Raw genomic sequence first — 17,944 nt, forward strand, 5'->3', positions numbered from 1 at the left:
AGTATGTTCTCCTCCTCTGACTTGACACTGTGTATGTCTGCTGTGGCTAAATGAGCTGAATAGAAGTAGTAAACGGATCTCTCTCCCTCTCCTCCCAGATTTCAGCCAGGGCCGCCTTGCAGCAGCCACCCAGTGAGCCGAGGGAGAGCCTCCTCGCCGTACGTCACTGAATCTCCCGACACCCTTGACCCCTCTCCACCCCACCCCACCTGACTCCCGCTCCCGCCCGTAAACCCCCTTCGCCCCCCAGGCGCCACCATGACCTCTGAACTGGAGAGCAGCCTGACGTCCATGGACTGGCTCCCCCAGCTCAGCATGCGGGCGGCCATCCAGAAGGTGGACGCCGGGCACCATCACGGCCACCACCACGGACACCACCACCACCACGGGTACGGGCCGGGCAAGAAGGCCGCCCAGTTGGACCCGGGCACCACGCTGGACCAGGAAGAGGCTGCACAGCACAGGGACGGCAAGCCGCCTTACAGCTACGCCAGCCTCATCACCTTCGCCATCAACGGCTCGCCGCGCAAACGGATGACCCTGAGCGAGATCTACCAGTGGATCTGTGACAACTTCCCTTACTACAGAGAGGCCGGCAGCGGCTGGAAGGTAAGAGAGCGAGAGAGACAGAGAGAGAGAGAGAAGTGCGGAGAGAGAGAGAGAAGTGCAGAGAGAGAGAGAGAGAGAGAGAGAGAGAGAGAGAGAGAGAGAGAGAGAGAGAGAGAGAGAGAAATGTATACTGTGTATGTTTAACAGCTAGCCGCTGTTTAACTCCCAAATGTAGATACGGATATGGTATATATGGAATATTTTTGCTGACGCTCTGTCACGTATCCACCAATAACGTCCACATCCGATACCTTCAGGAACACGCAGGTATTTCAATGAGCCTGGGCCGCTGATTGACACATCCGTCCCGTCTCTTGGAGACAGCATTATTAAATCTTTATGTAAATGTTGCCATGCAAATCCCGGGCCAGTGTGAGTGGGAAACGGTGGCTATGTTATTGGAGACAGATGAATAGATCCCCACGGCGGTGCCTTATTAGTGCAGTAGAGGAATAGATCCCTCCAGTGTGACACCAGGAGACTATCAGCCATTTCATCTGTCTGAGATCCACACTTTCCTCTTTCTCTCATTATTTTGTGTCCTTCTTTCTCCGTTTCCCTCTCACTCTCTTGTTCTCTCTCTCTATCTCTCTCTCTCTCTCTCACTCTCTCATTCCTCTCAGTAACCTGTGTTTGTTGCCTGTCTATAATCTTCCCCGCACTGTTCCCCGAGCTAAAGGATCTTTTAAGAATGACGTTCCTCCTCTTATAATCTTTCAACAGTGGAGAATACAAGTGGTATTTCAGATAAGTTGCCAGCCTCCACTGAAACAGATTCTTTGTTGTTTTGGATATCAAAGTTATTGGTTGAATTGAACAATGAAGCCCAAAGGTTGTGTGATTTCACAGGAAATCTGGCCTCATTGTTCTCAAGCCCAATCATTACCTCTGTGGCGCTTGGCTCTATGGCCTCCATTTAAAAAATCATAAAGTATAAATGAAGCTCGACTGGCTTCTCAGTACAGTGTCTGACTGGCTTCTCCAACCGGCACCGCTGGATGTAGGCGCCAGGATGTTGCCATCTGATAATTAGGACTCCAGATTAATCGATTCGCCTGTGCGACTGCATTCATGTAGCATCATTAAAGGATTGTTGGTGGTGTTTTCTTTTCTCTCTCACTCGCTAGTTTCCTAGTATTTCTTCTCTATTTCAAACCTCCTACGCTGCTTTTGGAAGCGCAGACCGAGCATGTTTTGAGATACAGTATGTACAGTAGTTCAATGTTGTATTGATTTCCACTGTTCATTTGATCCCATTCAGTGTGAAGCTATATGCAATATTCCTCTGTCGGGTGTATCTTAGTCAATCTGAAGCCATATGCTGTCATTATGAAAATGTTGAGTCTGTCTGTCTTGAAAAACGACTTTGTTGTTCATTTCAACCAATCATTTTGCCAGTGAGATAGTTTGTGTTTAAGTCATTGTGCACAATTGGGCTTTCCTCCATTAAAGGGCTCAGGATGTTGAGCGGTCGTCTAGTAATCGAAAGGTTCCTGGTTCAATTCCAGCTCCTCCCGGCAGCGTGTCGAAGTGTCCTTGAGCAAGACACTTAACCCCCTAACTGCTCCCGATGAGCAGGTTGGCACCTTGCCTGGTTGCCTCTGCCGTCGGTGAATGAGTTGAGTGAATGGGTGAATGTGAGGCATAAGCTCTAAAGCGCTTTGGATTAAAGCATTATATAAATGCAGTCCTTTTACCGTTAAAGACATACTTATTGACTAATTGATAAGTTGATTTAACCAACAAATCTGTACAATTGTGTTTCCCACATGCAGTCATGCAGAAGGTAGTCTCACATAGCCATACCTCTCTCTCCACACTACATTAGCACTGTTCCAGCACTGGAGAAAGGTCTGACTGATCCTATTATCATTCCACTATAGGGAAAGAAATGCTCTGGCTAGTTTGTATTTCTTTAAACCAATCACAATCATCCTGGGCGGCGCTAAGCCCAGGATGCAGCAGCGGTGCCCTTGCAAAATAGTGTTGCATATAGAGGAAGGGGAGGGTAATTTTGGCTGAATTGCCACAGTCTCATGGCGCTGATCCAGACTATGCAGAAGGACACACACACACCATTCTGCCACACCCCTGTAGACACTTGTGAGAGAGGCATCGTTGGACTCAGCAGAGTTCCTTTTGCATTGGTGAAGGTTATCCCCTGCCCACCCGCTATAATTTATCCACGCCCCCTTTCATAAACCATGAACCATTTTGTCAAAGACACTTGTGAATGCAGGGATCAACTATGGTCACCAAGTGGCAGTGAAGAGCAAAGAGCCCGTTGGGTGGGACAGTATCTACATCCCATAGCCAGGAAGGATAGTTATCATCACATCCTGTCTGAAAGGGTAGTGTCTACTACATCCAATAGCCAGGAAAGATAGTTATCAATATCATCACATCCTGTCTGAAAGGGTAGTGTCTACTACATCCAATAGCCAGGAAAGATAGTTATCAATATCATCACATCCTGTCTGAAAGGGTAGTGTCTACATCCCATAGCCAGGAAGGACATTTATTAGCTGCGACCAGCAGCTCTATACCTCACTCACTCGGTCGGTTGGTCCACAAAAGTGTCCCCACCTTCTAGTGGCCACAGTTATTAGGGATGGGTACAGAATTCTGTACTTTTAAAGGTACCTACCGAAACATGTCGGTACTAGTACCGAGTATTGATTCACGTGAGATCCAACGGTGCCAATTGTCAAATTATTATAATTTTTTTAATCCGATGACGTCATGTTTTGTTTACCGCAAAACGAAACCGCACGTTAACGTCAACGACACGTGCACAATACATGTTTTCAAACTTTCTTTGGGTGTTTGCAATTCATGGGGAGATATGGCTCTGATATTTTGCTACAGTGGGCAGGTTGTTAGAAAGTGTAGCTCAAAGTTTCCACCTCTGCTCTGAGTCTGACAGGGCTGTTCCACTCCTCTCGAAACTTTATTTTGTTATGTGCTCTCGCTGCCGCGGTGGGTTTTCTTTTTAGCGGTCGGCTTACTCCGTCCATAGTTCCACATATACTTATTTGTAACCCATTTGACGTTATTAAGCTAACGTTGGCTAATCGTCGGACATAACGTTAGCTCCCAGTCCCTAGGCTAGCAGTGCAGCCTAGCAGTAGCAGACAGCAGTACAGAAGAGTGGCGGATGTGACGTCAGTAAACAAGCCACACACCGCACAGCGGGTCTTCTCCAAAGCGGGGGACAAGTGTGGCGCGGGCTCGGCTCTTACAAGAGAGAGTGAACATGTTAATCTTTCTGAAAAATAACTGCTAGAATACTCAATCAGCAGCAGAGTAGTTCATTGCTGCTAGATTGTTTGTTTGTTTAATCAGTTGTAAAACACTTTCATTTATTTGTTATTTAAATATATAGATGTGTATTTTTTGATCAGCAGAATAGTTAACACTATGATCGCCGCGGACAAGTTTTCACGTCATTCCGAGCCATGCTCAATCTGCCGAAGACGCCGTAACTCGTCTTTGATGTCAATATTTCAAAAATCTGTCATCGAAATCATATTTCCTTTCCGGAGCCCTGAGACACACTGCTGATCTCCTCTCAACTCTCTAGCTGTTCAAGAGCGCCATCTGGTGGCCGATCGGCAGATCGCCAACCGGATATTAACCTTTGAACCGGTAGTGCTCATCCATATGTGGTCCGGCCACTCGCTATAGCTCCCGCGACTCCATCTTGAAACACTGGATAATAGATTGCTCGCCCTAACTCAATAAACAACGTTATTTGGACGTATATACTATTATACAACCTGGAAATGGATCTGGCATTTCTACATCCCATAATAGAAAAAAATCTGTTCCACGCTCATCTGCCAGCGGCGCGAGGAAGCCACGGTAAGATTCAGCGTTATTTTCTAACGTCTTCTATAATAACTGATCTGATGAACATATGACCCACTCTGGATGAATCATCTAACGCTGCCCACGGAATTATAAACGATCCCCTGCCCATCCGGTCATCATCAGATGATGCGTAGAAACTTCTAGAACCACGTCCAGTTGAAACTTTTTATCTCGCACAGATTCCTACCAAACTGTATTTGATCATCAATATAATGCATTTAGGGCTATAAATCATGTTCTGAAGAAATCTGCAGAAAACGATAAAAACATACTTATACTTTAGACCATATTTTAGTATGAATATGTGAATGAAAAAGTTTAACGTTGCTACACCCTGAACAATACATATAGGACATTGAATGGGCCATAATAATGGCAATTTAGCAATAGAATTTAAAAAGTTATAGCCCTGCAAAGAAGGGGAACTTCTCCATAGACAAATAGAGCTGGCGAGGGATGGTAAATTATGAATTTAACCCATGGCGATTAAAGTGTTAATTACTGCTAGAGTGGTTTGTTTACCCTAGTTTTATACTTGTTATTTTGTAAAATACAATACCTTTATTTATTTTGTATTTAAATATATAGTAGGGATGCTCGATATTGGCTTTTTTACCGATACCGATATACCGATATTGTCCAACTCTTAATTTCCGATACCGATATCAACCGATACCGATATATGCATGGTTTCCCCCCCCCCAAAAAATGGAATAATTTCAGGTAATCAACATTACATATCTCTTGTTGTGGAATTAACACAACATTATGCATACTTTTGACAATAAATAAAATCAGAATTTGTTCTTACTTGCTTGCCTGGGTAAATAAAGGTTATAGAAATGCAAAAAAAAAACGATACAGATATTTTCCGATATCACATTTTAATGCCGATATCGGCCGATAATATCGGTAGGCCGATAATATCGGACATCCCTAATATATAGATGTGTACCTTTTTAGTTAATTTGTAAAACATATTTCTTTAAATAAACATAACATTTATTTAAAGATATGTGTGTGACTGTGTATATATATATATATATTAGGGCTGTCAGTTTATCGCGTTAATTAGATTAATTAATTACACAGCAAATTATCGTGTTATGAAAATTAACTCAAAATGTATTTAAAAAAAATTATTTTAAATTTCTTTATTAAAATATTTTTTAATCTCATTCATTCCATAAGAACGTAGAATACACATTTACAGACTTTTTTTAATATGGTCCATTTGCATGTTCTTGGTATCTGATTCTAGGGACATCTATGGATCTCAGGGAATGTACCGGTATTCCCAGTGTCAGAAATACTGTGTCTGTTACTAGGCTTGAGTAAATTGTAATGAACCAAATGAGAATATCAATTAAATCTTTTTTTTTTATCTTTGACTGTGAATAACACCATGCTAAAATTGACCAGCCATGAAACATCTAAGCAAATGAATAAATGGAAGATGATTAAACAGAAGGTTTTGTAGATACAGTACTGAATTCTGCCATCCGGACACATGCAATTTGAAATATGATTATAGAATATAGAATATCAGGCCTAAAATGGTTATGCGATTAAAATGCAATTAATTAGATTAATTAATTACAAATCCTGTAATTAATTAGATAATTTTTTTGTATCGCCTGACAGCACCAATATATATATATATATATATGCATGACGAAAGCATGACGAAAATGCCGGAATCAGTTAAGCCTCTCTCTAAATATATACCAGTGTTGGAATGACTTTATTGTGTTCATCAATGAGGTCATTCCACCAGTGTTGGAATGACATTGTTGTGTTCATCAAAGTAGCAAACGATATGCAAGTCGTCTATAACAAAGTGTACTGTGTATAATACGATTCATAATACATTATAATTTCAGTCTCTGGTCTCTGAGGGGACAAATAAATATCAATGCAAAAAGATCTATCTGGAATATTCTGGGTTTATCGCTCAAATGCCCTGGGTCTCTTAGATCATTCTGGAATGTAAAATAGTCTAGGCACTAGTATATTCTACAACCTTCTAGAATATAAGGCACCATGACAACGAAGCATACAACTCTAACAATAACATTCGGTGTGCATACACATAGCAGATAATAAATTAAATGAAGTGCAATCAGCCCTTAATAATACTTTAAAATTATCCACACATAAACGTATGAGCACAGCAAGGTTATTCTAACAATTTAAGTAATCACTCCATTAAAGGCACATTGAAGCGCTAAAAGGCGCTGCTTTTCTATCTTATCTAATCAGTTAAATCGGTTCTAGTGGCTTCTCCACGTTGATAATTATTTATCTCTTATTCCTTATCTATATCTTTCCATTGATTTTTATTTTATTTAATTTTTTCTTCTCATTACTCTATATTTTTTAAATATAATTTAACTTACATTGTTCTTTTCCAATGTTCTTCACATTAAGGTGTCAATATTACTATATATTTTTTAAATATATTTTAACTTACATTATTCTTTTCCAATGTTCTTCACATTAAGGTGTCAATATTGATCTACAATCTTTTCCTTTTTTTTCCCCCCCCACACGTTGGTGGAGGGTTCAAAGGAATATGTCGATAAAGGTTTATTCTCTTTTTATTTTATTTTTTATTTTTATCTTTAGGTTATTTATCACAATACTTCATTACAGTAAGGGAAGGTGCAAGACCAAAAGCGACATTCTATTGCAATAGAATGGAAATGTTAGATCCTATGGCAATGAGCATAGGAAAATTAGGATTACAATGCTCAGGTTGGGCAATCCGGTGGACCATGGGAGAAAGTCAATCGCGGAGGATGTGTTCTTGGAACACAGGCATGTTCGACTTTCTGGGAGAGGGGAAAATAGGGGATTTTTATTTGTATATATATATGTTTTTAAGCTCAGCTCTCAACGGGACCTCATTAATTGGATGTGCATCTATTGTAGCTTCATACTCCAGAAACATTACCAAAAACTACACGAAAACATACATAGACTATGGCTAGTTTGAATATAATGGTATGGAACACCGGTGGGATAAACAAACAACACAAGCGCAAAAGCGTGCTTACACTGATGAAAAAAGAACATGTGGACGTGGCTTTATTAAGCGAAACGCACATTTTAGAGGGAGACATAAATACGTTAGCGGATAACATATACCATAATATTGGTCACTCTTCTTTTGCTACGAGAACTAGAGGGGTAGCCATAGTCGTCAGACGCAAATTAAATATCGAATTGAAAGGGGTATGGTCGGATGCTGAGGGGCGCATAACTATAGCTAGGATTATACACAATAACAGGAAAATTGCATTGGCAGCGGTATATGCCCCGAATTTGTACGAAGTGGGTTTCTTCACTTCACTAACAGGAGAAATGTTAAACCATCCCGAGTACTCATATATAATAGGTGCGGATTTTAATGCCATTTGGAACCCAAGGATGGACAAAACTTACCTTTCCTTCTCCAGCGAACAAAAGAATTCATCTAAAGCATTAAAAGATTGGTCGAAATCAACAGGAGTAACTGATTTATGGCGTTCACTTAACCCCATGACCCGCAAGTACTCCTGTCGTTCGGCGAGACACAACACACTATCCAGAATTGATTACGTCTTTGCATCCCCGAGAATATTTGATAAATACGAAGTGGAAATGACACCCAATGCGCTATCAGATCACTGCTACTTAATCCTGAAAGCAACATTTGGTACACTATCTACCCGGGCCCCAAGATGGCGTTTTAATTCGATGCTGCTTAACAACAAGGAATTCATTACACAAATTAAAGAAGCTCTCACAGTATTCCTACAAGATAATGCTAACTCGGTGCAAGATCCCAGAATATTATGGATGTCGGTAAAGAATATGATCAAGGATTTCTCGGATAGATTTACCTCCATATTGCGCAAAAATCAAAACACAAAACTGTCTGAAATGGAAACGCTTTACTCAACGCTTTTTAATTCTTTAAAATACAACAACTCTACTAGACTAGATAACCAAGTTAACATTCTAAAGACAGAGATCAAAGCAATGTACAGACAAAAATCGGAATTGCAAATACGCAGCACTAGACAACAGCAGTACTTCCAAGGTTCTAAACCTAGTCACCTATTAGCCATGCGACTAAGAATTAATGCAAAATTTGCAGATATAACTGCCATTAGGAAACAACAAGCTCTAGTAACAGAACCCAAAATAATAAACGATACATTCAAAGAATTCTACTCCGATTTATATAACTCAGAAACGACCTTTGATCAAGACAAATTAGACACATATCTTAATCAAATTACTCTCCCTAAACTTACGGATGAAGACGCTAAACAGTTAGAAGTACCGATCACATTAGAAGAACTCAAGAAGGCCATATCCGGAATGAAAAACGGCAAAGCTCCGGGAATTGACGGTATCCCATCAGAAATGTACATTTCTTGCTGGGACATATTTGGACCCTTATTACTAAATATGATCTTATACTCAGTCAAAGAGGGAAGCTTCATTGAACACCAAAATACCGCACTCATTTCAGTTCTTCACAAAAAAGACAAAGACCCCACTGAATGCGGTAGTTACCGTCCTTTAAGCCTCCTCGGAACCGATGTCAAACTGTACTCTAAGATATTAGCCATCAGATTGCAAAAGCATATGACGTCTTTAGTTCATACGGACCAAACAGGCTTCATAAAAGGTCGCCTGATCAATGATAACATAAGGCGAATACTGCACGTACTAGATACAGACAAAGAGGACATCACACCTAAGGCGATACTATCCCTGGATGCTATGAAAGCATTTGACAGGTTGGAATGGTCGTTTCTATGGGCAGTATTGGAAAGGATGGGGTTAGGAAAAGGTTTCATTGATATGATTAAAGTACTATACAAGGACCCATCGGCCAGGATTACAACAGGCACATTCATCTCCGATATCTTTCCGGTATCGCGCTCAGCCAGACAAGGTTGCCCTCTTAGTCCCGGTCTATTCGATCTATCATTAGAACCTTTAGCACAATTTATAAGACAATCCCAACACATAGAACCAATAGTAATCAAGGGCACACATCATAAAATTAGTTTATATGCGGACGACGTAATATTGTTCATGCAAAACCCCAACAACACATTGCCGCTTATACTCAAGTTGATAGAGAACTTTGGTGATTTATCGGGATTTAAAATAAATTGGCCTAAGTCGGCTTTTCTTCCTCTTAACACCAGTGCAAAAAAAGAGACAACCCTCCCAGGTGCGATACCCATGGTCAAACATTTCAGATGCTTGGGTGTGGAAATATTTCCCACCATAAGACAAACGGTGAAGCACAATTACACAAAAATACAGAACAAAATCAAGGACGACCTGGACAGGTGGGCAAAACTTAAAAACTCAGTACAGGCAAGGGTATCAATAGTTAAGATGGATGTATTACCAAGAATCAATTTCTTCAGCTCAATGCTTCCGTTACCTCCTCCAGAGGGCTACTGGAAAAGATTACAAACCTCCACATACAAATTTATTTGGAATAACAAACCACCTCGCATAAAAAGATCCACCGCACAGAGAAGTAAAGCAGACGGTGGCATGGCAGTCCCAGATTTTTTACAATATTTTAATGCCTTCACATTAAGACCATTGAAGAAGATATGGTTTGACCCCGAGGCTTTGGTATCTTGGAGAAAATTAGAAGAAAACATAGTAGCCCCACAGAGATTGAAAGACATAGCATACACTAAACTTTCAATCAAGCATTGTGAGCGAGAATTTGGCCCAATAATAACCCATGCAATCAGGACATGGCGGGAAACACAAAGGAAATTTCCTAACCATCAAGTATGGCATAATCACACTCCCATATTCAATAACAATGCTCTCTTAATGGGAAAACGACCTATAAGATTCCCTGTATGGGAAGAAAGAGGCATACACTCATTAGGGGATATTTTTAATAACAAGGGCCTCTGTAGTTATGTCGAAATATGCATAAAGTTTAACCTCACCGAGTCCACATGGCTTTTTTACATACAGTTACGACTTTGTATGAGATCTCACGGTGTTCCATTACACATACCAATTGAACACCACAGATACCACAAATTTTTCTATGAAAGAGATACATTGGGAGGTTTTGTATCAGGTTTTTATTATCAATTACTAACGTCCTCGTACGAAACCCTTCAACTAGACAATGTCTGGAGGAGGGATATACCAGACCTGGAAAATGACTTTGATTGGCAAGGAGCCTGGGCAAATGTCCGACTTACATCAAGGAACCCGGATCATCAACAAATCAATCTGAACTATATTCACAGGACATACTTGACTCCTATAAGGCTGTGCAAAATGGGGCTTATACAAGACTCCAAATGCTCCCAATGTACAAATGGGGACGAAGGAACATTTATGCACATGTATTGGGACTGCCCACCAGTTAAGGCATTCTGGAAAGATGTGTCCCAACAATTATCAATACTCGTATTTTGGAATATACCTGTACACCCCGCGGTATTGCTATTGAATGATGTTTTTGAGTTTGCAGTGAACCCACAACTAAAAAGATTGGTTTTATCGGGTATCACAGTAGCTAAAAAACTGATTGCATCACGTTGGTTTCAACCGGAAAAAATGTGCCGGAAAGTGTGGTTTCTTACATATCTCGATGTGATATATCAAGAAACATCAACAGCAAGAATTCTGGGGCTCAATGAATCCAAAATGTTAATGTGGTTAGAAGTGGTGGAGAGAATAAAAGCTAGCCTATAATGGTGATGTCTGGTTAGGAGTGAGGGATAATGGAGGTACTATCCAAGAGGGGGTCCGGGAGGGGGGGGTTTGAGCTGGAGCATATGTGTGTAGGGTTTTAGAAAATAGGTATTAGGGGTATATTATATACTAACATTTATATAATTGTAACTTCGCTGGATATACACGGTATACGGTTAAAATGTTATTATTGACTATTTTTGTTTTATCCTGTCTCTGTACTTGCATATATTTTAACCACCTTTACTGAAAGTTTCATTATACATTGTGTGTTGAGTACTGACTTTTAATAAGTTTTGTTTTGCAATAATAAAAAAATTAAAAAAAAAAAAAAAAAAAAAAAATATATATATATATATATATATATATATATATATATATATATATATGTTGTTCTAAATAAATAATAATAACTTTATTTGTATAGCACCTTTCATACAGGGGATTGCAGTTCAAAGTGCTTTACATCAGTAAGATGTAAATAATAATGAAGTAATAATGAATAATAAATAATACATTATATATTTATTAAATATTAAGTTTTGATTTTTTTTTTACAACTGAGGTAGATAGATAAAAAAAAATTAGACTAAAGTACAGAAAAAAGGTACCGTTGGGTACCGGTATCGATTCACAGGTACCGGTACCGGTACCGATATCGGTTCAAATGTGAAAGGTACCCAATACCCATCCCTCAGTTATTGCCATAGGGGGCTGGAGTGTGTGTGTGTGAGGGTGGGTGTGGTTGCTTGCTCCTATGTGGTTGCAGCTATTGTGGATTTGATTCAGAATAAACGAGTGATGCACCGCGTTTCCACTGCCGTCGATATCGATTCCAAGAGTACTAAACTTTCATTATAGGCAGATACCAAGTAGCAATCTTACTGAACAGTAAAGACTTTAGACCATCAGTTTGGGTTCAATGAAAAAAAAGTATTGAGATATAATCAATCAATAATAATCAAGAGAGATGCTATGTGTTAAAAATGCAGAAATTCGGGCGCCACGGTGGTGCAACACGTAGCTGCGCTCGCAGTGTAATCACAGCATCCTGGGTTCGAATCCGGCCCAGGACCTATGCTGCATAAAAAAAATCTGTAAAATGCAGAAAAAACATATCTAAAAATAAATATTATAATAATAATGCAGAGATTCAAGTCACTTTGCCTTGACTTCTAGCATGTTTATGTTACATGTTTCCTGGATACAGATTTTAGTAATAGGGAAATTCATAATTTCATAATTCATAATTCATAATATATGAACCCTCCACTCCCAGACGTACCTGACCAGCACAGCAGGGCTTTGGGAACACCAGTGATGGCAGTCAAAGGAAGTGTTATGTAAGACCGGTTCATTCCAGTTCAGGTGATTGCAGTCAGCTGTTGTTCACAGTGGGACTTGTTCACAGAGAGAGACGCTGTAGGCTGCGGTGATCAGCAGGCGCTGTTCAGACATAGATGATGTATATAACTCTGTAATGCGTTTTTGTGAAACACTCGCACGCAGAGCACACGCAGCAAGGGGGTTCTGGAAAATATCTCCTTCACGCTTTTATGTCCGTCGTTCTCATTATGCCCCGTCATACACACACAACCTCTTCCATTCTCCACCATGCACATACATACACATGAAAACACATGCACGCACACACACACACGCATGCACGCACGCACGCACACACACACACACACGCACACACACACATTAGGACTGTCAATCGTCCCTAAAAATACAATTTGAATATGAATAGGCTGAAATGAGGCAAATTAGAATAAAACCTTAACTCACGCTGTTTCCGGGATGCGTGAACACTTAAGGTAACGCACTTGTGCTTCCGCATTGCTCTGATTGGCCAGCGCTCTCCCTTCGTGAATCGCAGCAGCTCTACGCACAGAGCGTAGACGCGTCACTCGTTGCAGGCTCTCCAGAAAAACACAAAGCCGCCATCTTTAATGTGTCGCATAGGTGATATTAATAGGTTGCCGCGGCATTATGCATTCGTAATCCCCCCTACATAATAACCATGCAGGTTAATCAGCAGGTTAATCAGCAAAGGTTAATAATAATAACCATGCAGGTTAATTAGCAACACTCGCACAATACCTAGCTTAATAATAAGTAAGCAATTGGCACAAGTGTAAATTATACATTCGTCACTCAGTTTTAACATCGACGGTTAGCTCAACTCGTTCGTCAGCTTGCTGTGGAGCCTATGGTCAGTTGGTGACAAGTTCGAATCACTTCAATTCTTTTATTTTCTTTTTTACGTTTAATTAATTTATCATCTCTATATAAACGTAACTAGCTATTCATATCAATCGAAATAACGTTCATCTCCGCGAGCCTTCAGAGCTGCTCTTATTTGTAAATAGAAGAAAAAGGAGTTTTTCATTGTTCAAGAGTGGATATGTTGCAGTAAAAGAATTGAAGTGATTAGAACTTGTCACCAACTGACCATAGGCTCCACAGCAAGCTGACGAACGAGTTGAGCTAACCGTCGATGTTAAAACTGAGTGACGAATGTAGTGGGGAGTGTAAACAGTGATTCAACCCCCCTCAATGTACAGTGATTCAAACCCATAACGTTATGAATTAAACGCGAAATAACAGCATATAACGTTATGAATAAAACGGGAAATAACAGCATATAACGTTATGTTATATAACGTTTATGAGTGAATCTGGTAGAGTGAATCTGGTAGTTGTTTTGATAAATATGTACATTCCGCCGATTAACATTACATTTCTGCGAGTAGGTCGCTTAACATTACAAGGCTCGCTTGCGTTACGGGCGTGCGGGCGAAAACGAGCGTAGCGTCACGTGGGGTCAGTGGGCCAATCAGAGCAATGCGGAAGCACAAGTGCGTTACCTTAAGTGTTCACGCTTCCGGGATATGGCTATGCGCTGCCACGCATTAAACCAATGGAGTTCGTCACCTTGTTTGCAGGGCTATAACTATATTCTATATTATATCTATGGATGCAATACTATGGCCCATTTGATATCGAGTATCTATCGTTCAATATGTGAAAAAGAAATAATTTTTTCATCCATACATTCCCGTTTTATACCGTGGTGAATATAAGTATGGTTTTAGAGCAGTCTATGGTCATTCCTGGGAGGCTATAATAGCCCACGATGTGTATTATACTAAATCCATTGGCATTTCGTCCCTACACACGCTACAATAAAAAATTCAAATGCATATGATCGGTATTATGTTCCATCATGAATGCATGAAAGGGGGGGGGGGGTCGTTTCTGATGAATTGATTGTCAATAACGGCATTCCTTAGTACAACAACATACGCTGATCAGGGCGATGGCTATGAAAACATGGCACAATCAAGCTGAAATTGACGTTAAATTGCTCTTACATGTGGCCGGTGGGATTCCAAAAAGAATATTCCAATTATTTGATTGCCATCTGGTAGATCGTATGTCCATTTGGCCCATGACATAACCCACCACAGCATAATGAATCGGGGGTCCCGAAAACGATTCAATGCGATCGGGTGAAGCCCTAGGTTCAGGTTACTAGAAAAGAGCGCCCGGAGCGCTTAGCGTGTGGCACAGCCCAATACACAAGGTTTCAAATGGTGCTCGATACCGCCACCTGGTAGGATGCGGCCAGTATTGCACTTTAGCGATCTCAGACTCAGCCCCATGATAACACCAGGCTCCCTGGATGGATAATGAATGGAAATATCGAATAAAAGAAATAACGATCAAATAACGTATACGTGGTTGGCGTTCAACGGTTGTCGGACAAACACGTATATAAGCGTTGTCGGCGTCCAATGAGTTAACGATCAAATGTACATATTCTTACCACATCGAAGCAAACATAAAATGCTTACAATTAACAAGTTCATTGTTTGTTGTATTTGCTGTTATGGGCTGTAGGCTACCAATAGGAAACTATCATCAGGCATTGGCCTGTGCTTTGTAACACCCATGTATTGGCTTACAGGCAAATCTTTCCAAAATCATGATGAACCAGTGATGCACTAGTTGTTCTTCTGTAGGATAGCTAGTCGTTCTTCTGTAGGTTAGCTAGTCGTTCTTCTGTTGGTTAGCTAGTCGTTCTTCTGTAGGTTAGCTAGTCGTTCTTCTGTTGGTTAGCTAGTCGTTCTTCTGTAGGTTAGCTAGTCACATTGGTTTTGTTGACAAAAGTTACGACGGGGCTTGACTCAAAGTGTATCTGCTTCGAAAGCTACATGTCTCATTCTTACATTGATATTTTTACTTGCGGTAAATACACATACTGTAGATACAATGTGAAAACAATATCATTTTGGAGTTGTTGGAATGTGTAGTTTTTCACTTTTGACCGAGCTAGGCTAACAGTGTCAGTTCCTGTGCTAAGCTAGTCTGCAACGGGATCTCTCTGTACTGGACGCACAGAGATTAAATTGCTATCTATCTATCCCTCACTGACTGTATATGTGTAAAAATAACAAATCATTAAGCAGATAAACCCAGCATATTATGTCAATGACCTTTTATTCAAAAGACATTTGATTTGATTTTTATTTGTCTCGATCATAGAAACATAAAACAAGTTTAAAAAACAAAAAGGTAAATAGTCAAAGACTATTTCCATACAATAAGTGTTCAACATGACAATTTTTGTTAGGACTTACTTGGACTTCTGACAGCAGTGGATTGTCTGACAGGGAGGAGAGCAGGGGGAAGGGTCTGCTGGTCTTCTGTCTGACAGGGAGGAGGGCAGAGGGAGGGTCTGTGGTCTCCTGTCTGACAGGGAGGAGGGCAGAGGGAAGGGTGCTGGTCTCCTGTCTGACAGGGAGGAGGGCAGGGGGAGGGTCTGCTGGTCTCCTGTCTGACAGGGATGAGGGCAGGGGGAAGGGTCTACTGGTCTCCTGTCTGACAGGGAGGAGGGCAGAGGGAAGGGTGCTGGTCTCCTGTCTGACAGGGAGGAGGGCAGAGGGAGGGTCTGTGGTCTCCTGTCTGACAGGGAGGAGGGCAGGGGGAGGGTCTGCTGGTCTCCTGTCTGACAGGGAGGAAGGCAGAGGGAGGGTCTGTGGTCTTCTGTCTGACAGGGAGGAGGGCAGAGGGAGGGTCTGCTGGTCTCGCGCAGGGATCGCGGCATCGTACATCATTTGAAAGCCTTGGTGAAGCACTGTTTCACTGGGTGGGCCTTAAAACGTGTCATAAACCATAACTGCCCAATCAACAACGTATCTTAACAGAAACAACTTACATTGACTTACTGTTGTTAGTAAAGCAGAACACTCCTCTGTGGGTGCTGTTTTGCACGATACCCACGACTATTTAATAACAGTGACACTGGCTTGATTTAAATAGTCATTTGCATGAACAATTTGGCATTTAAAAAATATGTTTTATGTGATATGTGTGTTATGTTTGTTGTTAGTTTTTTGGTGAAACACTGCTTCACCTGGTGTCTTATAGAAACCTCCCCTGATACACACACATTAGGGATGCATCTATATACATACACCTGGCTAAAATAGGGTAGCAGTAGGCTTATCTGAGAATTCCCCCAATACTAAAATCAGATTCCAAGAAACATGTCTAACATGCCAGAAATCAAAGCAAACTGACTGCTGAGTCCCTTTTACTGACTGGGTATAGCTACACATTTTGACAACAATTAGAAGCTGGGTCTTAATGAATTGTTTTTGCGTTTACCATACGCTTTGTTTTTTACAAGTCAGTGCAGAGCAAAACTGGTTAACGCAGCAGTGAAACATATGTCCATTATCTCTCTCTCTCTCCATCTCTCCCCAGTTTGACTTGATGCACAACCTAGTAGCTCTATGTAGCGCTCTCTCTCTCTCTCTCTCTCTCTCTCTCTCTCTCTCTCTCTCTCTCTCTCTCTCTCTCTCTCTCTCTCTCTCTCTCTCTCTCTCTCTCTCTCTCTCTCTCTCTCTCTCTCTCTCTCAACAATCCATACAAATCCATCTACACCCGCACATGGTATCATCACTCATCATCACAATGCTTGCTAGTACATCATTTTAGCCAAGGACGAAAATACAGCACGCTTGCATGACAACTGCAATTTACTCACCATTAGTAACACACTTGTAAAACTGAGTGCAACTTTGTGAGAGCAACAGCGCTCTATTCCTCCAAACCTCTCTCTCAGTGCGTGCGATTGGTGCTAGCAGAGCCATTAATTACCAGAGTTTGGCCAGGTTGGAAAGCCACAGTCACTCTAGAACTCTTTTTGAAACCCAAAACCCAGAGTCCAAACTCTGGTAATAAATGGCTCTGGGTGCTAGAGTGAGAATGCAGTGTCTCTTGAGCGAGATCAAATGATTTGTTCGATAGCCTCATTTTTATACAGGTAATGTTCATACTTACTGGTTTAAATAAACAATTAGCATATAATTTCCCATCTTTGCTGAGCCAGACCTTTGGACAAAAGGAATTAAAGGCCTGTCCCAAATAATAGATCGGTTGTGTTCAATGATTGAAGCAAATAAAAACACAGGGTATTAATTGAAAGCTTTGCAGTATCAGGAAATAAACATGGTCCCAAGCTGTTGCCTAGCTACCCAATTCCAGTAAAAGCAATGGATCTGATCAGTAGCCGGTAGTCTACTGAAAGTTTAGGACTTAGAATAAGTATCGCCAGTGAAAAGGTGGTATCGGTGCATCGCTAATACACACACACACACACACACACACACACACACACACACACACACACACA

At 40.9% G+C, this 17,944-nt stretch overlaps 1 pseudogene across 1 annotated transcript in view; it reads left to right on the plus strand.

Annotated features, from left to right (window-relative positions):
• Positions 1-258: 258 nt before the first annotated feature.
• Positions 259-17,944, plus strand: part of LOC311244488 (forkhead box protein J3-like) — a 182,091-nt pseudogene continuing 164,405 nt past the window's right edge. The window contains exon 1 of the transcript XR_014621001.1: positions 259-609. The product of XR_014621001.1 is annotated as a forkhead box protein J3-like (transcript). The remainder of the gene's footprint in view (positions 610-17,944) is intronic.

The sequence above is a fragment of the Notolepis coatsorum genome (genome assembly GCF_963971535.1).
Source record: "Notolepis coatsorum genome assembly, chromosome: 17".
NCBI lineage: Eukaryota > Metazoa > Chordata > Actinopteri > Aulopiformes > Paralepididae > Notolepis > Notolepis coatsorum.